Below are 5,986 nucleotides of genomic sequence, written 5' to 3'. Positions count from 1 at the left end.
TGCCCCATAGTTTCAGGAAAAAAGGGAATTCTTAATGAGACAATATACAAAAACATTCTAGACAAATTTATGCTTCAAAACCTGCAGGAGAAATGCATATTGGTTTGATGTTCAGGTGTCCACATAAACAGTAGATTCTGGACATCACACTGGACCCAGATTATTCACAGACAGACCTACCAACTCAGGTAACCTGGCCAATGTGGCTAAATCAATTAAACAGGACAGTGGAGAAATCTACTACAGCATTCTGTCTATCAGTGGGAGCAGCAGTGGAAACCAAGTCATCCAAGAACACTTTGAGTCTACAAGAAGAATGTCATTGATTTATTGTTCAATTCTGTGCAATGTTCTTATCAGCAGAACACATAAATCTGCAGATGCTTCCTTCTCAAAACAACTTATACCCATGCAGTCATAGCAGGCACATTAGAGTGTCAAGGATATCAGTGATATACAGCTAAAACAGAAAATAGGCCAATAGGCACAACACATACGCATAGCAACATAGCACATATCACTAATTGAACTTATTTGACATCTATAGACGTAATATTGAACCAGATAAAAAAAAAACAGCATAATAGCAATATAAATACAAAATAAATATTAAAACAGAATGAGAGAGTGTGTGTGTGCCCTGCGATGGGTTGGCACTCCGTCCAGGGTGTATCCTGCCTCTATGCCCGATGACGCCTGAGATAGGCACAGGCTCCCCGTGACCCGAGAAGTTCGGATAAGCGATAGAAAATGAATGAATGAATGAATATTTAAACAAAGAACTCAATTCACCACTAGCTTTAAAATGTACTGGCATGACCTACTCTTAATACTGACTCGAGAAATTTCAGCACTGGTCTTTGGTCTTTCGGTACTTGGTGCATTTTTTTTTTCAGTGAACACAAACTCTAATGAAAGTTGTTGTACACAGTCAGAACGTCTGGAATACACTGGATTTTACTTTCTGCTATGGCTGTACATTGCACAATATTGTAGACTATATGGCTGAAGAGAAAACATTGTTATTGACATTCATTAATATAATGACATCTTAGTATATCTGCACTATAGTTACAGTAAGAAGACATTTTATTTCCTTTAAAAAGATCCTAACAAATCGAAAGATAAATAGAGTTATGGCTAGTGTACAGTTACAATGGGCTTTGTTAACCTGCTGAATAACTTAGGTCAAATTAATTACACCATTTAATTAATTAATTAAGTAAGTAAGGTAGTGGCGAATCAAATGGTTGAGGCTTTGGTCCCAGAACCCTCTCTGCTCCAGGGGTGCTGAATCTTGGTTGCCCGTAAACTCTGGCCCCAACCTCCAAAGCTAGCATTTGTGAAGAAAAACTGTGCTGTAATGTTTATTTGACAAAAATTAAGGCTTCATCATTATTTTATTGGTATATAAGTTTTCACAGACCAAATTAAGTAAGAAAGTGGAAAGAAAGAGTTATATAGGCTCAGTTGTACATTTATTCCTGCAATTATCCAATCAAGCAAACATGGAAGAAGCTTAATGCTCAAAATCCTACCGGTACAGGTCTTCCTTTAATGATTGATTATGAATATTATAATGAAATGATTTATCTTGTTGTGATTTTACATAACTTTTTACATAACAAAAAACTAGACTTTTAATATCCCCTGTTGAACTGGCCATTTTTGTATCCCAACTTGGTCATTTGCCATGACAGTCTGTCTGCTTTTTTTTTTTTTAAATGTACTTGGATACAGTCTTTAACAAAACATAACACACAATGAAGATATCTGACTGTAAATAGTACAGGAAACCTGCACATCCTGATATCCTGGAGCCTGATAGCAGCCCTGGAGTGCTGATGGATGGATGGGCAGCTGGTGTACTAGCCACAAATTTATTACAATTATTTGACTTGATTTGGACAAATATAATGTTGCAGAAATAGATTTGCTTTCTTATCCATGCAAGCAGAATTTATTATTATTATTATTATTATTATTATTATTATTATTATTATTATTATTATTATTATTATTATTATTATTATTATTATTATTATTATTATTAGGGGGCACGATGGCTTAGTGGTTAGCACGTTCGCTTCACACCTCCAGGGTTCGGGGTTCGATTCCCGCCTCCGCCTTGTGTGTGCGGAGTTTGCATGTTCTCTCCGTGCCTCGGGGGTTTCCTCTGGATACTCCGGTTTCCGCCCCCAGTCCAAAGACAAGCCTGGTAGGTCGATTGGCATCTCTGGAAAATTGTCCGTAGTGTGTGTGTGTGTGTGTGTGTGTGTGTGTGTGTGTGTGTGTGTGTGTGTGTGTGTGTGTGTGTGTGTGTGTGTGTGTGTGTGTGTGTGTGTGTGTGTGTGTGTGTGTGTGTGTGTCCTGCGATGGGTTGGCACTCCGTCCAGAGAGTATCCTGCCTTGATGCCCGATGACACCTGAGATAGGCACCGGCTCCCCGTGACCCGAGGTAGTTCGGATAAATGGTAGAAAATGAATTAATTATTATTATTATTATTATACTTCCACATGACAGTTCATAGAAGACTTTGTATGGATGCATAAATTTTGGCCAGCTAGATTAACAGCCGTTTCACTGTACCTTACAGCATTTGGACATACTCCTACAATTACAACTCTGCAATTAAATGTCATAGAAAGTTTATTCCATGTTCTTGTGATTCCTTGGGTCATACAAAGCCTAACACATACCATGCTTTTCATTTCTAACTATTTTTTTTATTATGATGTCAAAAACGTTGTTTCCTAATTTTTTTATTTTTTTATTTGTCAATGAATCACCAAATTCCAAACTTAGCAAAAAAACTTAGTTTTTCATACAAACAAATGAGTGTATCCACAGGCCATATAGGGTAACTGTTTCCTTGGTTTGTGCTTGTGCGAGTGTTGAGATCTAAGGTTTGACATGATCTCCTCATCATAGTGAAAGGGAGAGATGTATACTGTACAGTATATATCCAAAAGTATGTGAACATCTGACTTTTACACCCATACAGTCTTCTGTAAAAGTATTTGAAAGCCAAGGCGAATTGTTTTGTAGATTGAAAGTTAAACACAAGCTGAGAGATCAGAAGATCAGCTTCCATTTCTTGATATTTACATCTTAGAACATACAGTAGTAGCAGACCATCCCATAGATAGATAGATAGATAGATAGATAGATAGATAGATAGATAGATAGATAGATAGATAGATAGATAGATAGATAGATAGATAATTCTCCTCCTGGGCCCTAGAGGGAGTCAGCTTTTCTAGCTTAGGCTAAAATAGTAAAAAGTAAGAATGTAAGCATGTCTTGATGTGCTGTAGCAGTAGCTATGAGTCCATCTAACCTGTGCTAAAATGCTTTACTTCAAGGAACATTATTATTCTCACAGGGGATGACTGAAATGTGATGCTGACTTTGAGTCTTGATGAAATGCAAAGTTTAAGTACAGTATGTTACAATGGCTGGGAAAAAGAAGACGGTTTATCTGTTTTGTGATTTACTTCTGAGATTTTCTGACAACCCAATAAATATATTTAGTGGAAAACAGTTGAGTGCAAAGCAGATGACGCGCTGATATCACCAGACTCAGACTGGATGCATTTCTTTGTAAATTGGTAGACAAAGATTCTGTAGACCTCTGAATTCTGCTACCGTCATGAGTTCAGCCATCCATACTCATAAATACAAACCTGATTTCTAAATGCTCTAAAATCCAATAATGAATACCTCCTGACTGTTAAATTCCAAAATAAATACCTCCTTGACAACCATGGCAACATCTAGCAAACTACTTAGAACACCATAGCAACTGCCTAGCATTACTCGGAATACAGATTCGCAAACCTTGGAACACTCATGAAATCTCCTGTAATAGTTAGTTATGGCATTTGCCTGCCTTGATGCCCGATGACTCCTGAGATAGGCACAGGATCCCTAGGTGGATGGTAGTTCGGATAAGCAGTAGAAAATGAATGAATGAATTTGGCAGATGCCCTTATCCAGAGCTACATAACATTTTGTCCTATTTATACAACTGAGCAGTTGAAGGCTTTGCACCATGGGCCCATCAATGGTAGATTTCTGGACTTGGAATTAGAACTCACAACCTTCCGCTCAACAGTCCAACCATCAGATTAATTAACCACTAATCTACCACATCCCCACAGCAAGTGCCTTTTAACACTTTAGAAACCGGCATGGGTTTTCACTGCAACTGCCTAGCTACACCTTAATAACCACATCATAGCAACAGGCTAGCAACCACAGAGCAATGTTGACATTGTCAGGAACTCGCTTAAGCAGTGCAGGAACTTTGCATTTTCCTCAGGAAATGCACATTTTCTATTTATTATTAGTTACATAATATGCAATACTGTCAACTTATACTTTATGTTTCTGATTTTCAAGATGGGGGGCACGTGGCTCCAGGGTTGGGGGTTCGATTCCCGCCTCCCGCCTCCGCCTTGTGTATGCGGAGTTTGCATGTTCTCCCCGTGCCTCGGGGGTTTCCTCCTCTGGTCCAAAGACATGCATGGTAGGTTGATTGGCATCTCTAAAAAATTGTCCGTAGTGTGTGATTGCGTGAGTGAATGAGTGTGTGCGCCCTGTGATGGTTTGGCACTCCGTCCAGGGTGTATCCTGCCTTGATGCCCGATGAAACCTGAGATTCTCACAGGCTCCCTGTGACCCGAGAAGTTAGGATAAGAAAATGAATGAATGAATGAACGATTTTCAAGATTAAAAACAGAAGCAATTTCAGAATATTGGGAATGGTGTGCTTACACAATTTCTAATTCATACAGCCTTTGGATTGATTGTGCCAGTTCTGCGTAGCAAATATTTAATTCAGTTTTTCTGCCAATTGAAATGAAATAAGGAATGTTCTAGTCCAGGCTGTGTGATTTGGATGCAGTAAAGTTAATTAAAATCAGAGTACGCAATTGCAACCATGTGTAATACAATAACATCCTAGCAACTGTCTGGAATACCAAGCAACAATATAACAAACACAAGAAATATCATAGCAATTGCCTGGAATAGCAAAGCAATCACAAAGAAATACCCTAGCAAACATGTAATGCCGTGGTCACCTTTTATTCACATACTATCAATCAGATCATTAACTAACTACCTAGATGTTGGGAACCAATTGTACGGACATTTCAACCACATATGAAACAATTTTAACCACCTAGGAGCACTATAGCATAAACCTATAGCACTACCTATAAAACAGTTCTAGCAACCATCATCAAAACAATGCTTTATACAGAACACAAGATAATTTGAGCAAACAAACATCAATGAAGCCTTTAGAAGAGGGCATGCAGATTTGCAAAAATATCGGACATCTTTTCATCTGGACAACTTGTTTCTGGTGATGTCATGATTGTTCCTCATTTCCTAAACTTGTCGATTATAGCCTCTACAGTGTACAATAAAATATGTAATGCTTTGTAAATTTTCTTGAACCCTTCTCCTGATCGGTACCTTTACCTTTTGACAATGACCTCCCGTACATTTTTTGTAAGTTGAGTCTGGATCATTGCTTCAGCAGTTGGCTGATTTGTCCCTCTATTAACTTTCCATTCTACATGCATACTGTGGAGGAACTGAAGGTTTTTTCAGGGAAGTGTCATGAGGTGTTAATAGGTTTGTTTACATTACCAGGATGAGGCAGGGATTGAGGTGTGTGACATTTAGTGATTAATGAAGGGTTTTCTTTTTTATATTATATATATACACACATATCTATACAGTATATCTCCATCTCTATATACACACAAACAAACATGCATGTACAGTATATCCTTTCAACGTACTTTGTATCTATCCATCCATCTTGTACGTCTGGTGTCACCAAGAACACCAGCCTCTTGGTTAATCAGCATCAAATTATTTTCTGTACAATATATACACATACATTGCAGCACAAGCAGTTTAATTAGATCTTTTTTTTTTGTTTAATAACCATCAGGATGTCATTCA

The sequence above is a fragment of the Tachysurus fulvidraco genome, chromosome 9 (genome assembly GCF_022655615.1).
Source record: "Tachysurus fulvidraco isolate hzauxx_2018 chromosome 9, HZAU_PFXX_2.0, whole genome shotgun sequence".
In the NCBI taxonomy this organism is placed as follows: Eukaryota; Metazoa; Chordata; class Actinopteri; order Siluriformes; family Bagridae; genus Tachysurus; species Tachysurus fulvidraco.
This window is presented reverse-complemented; position numbering follows the sequence as displayed.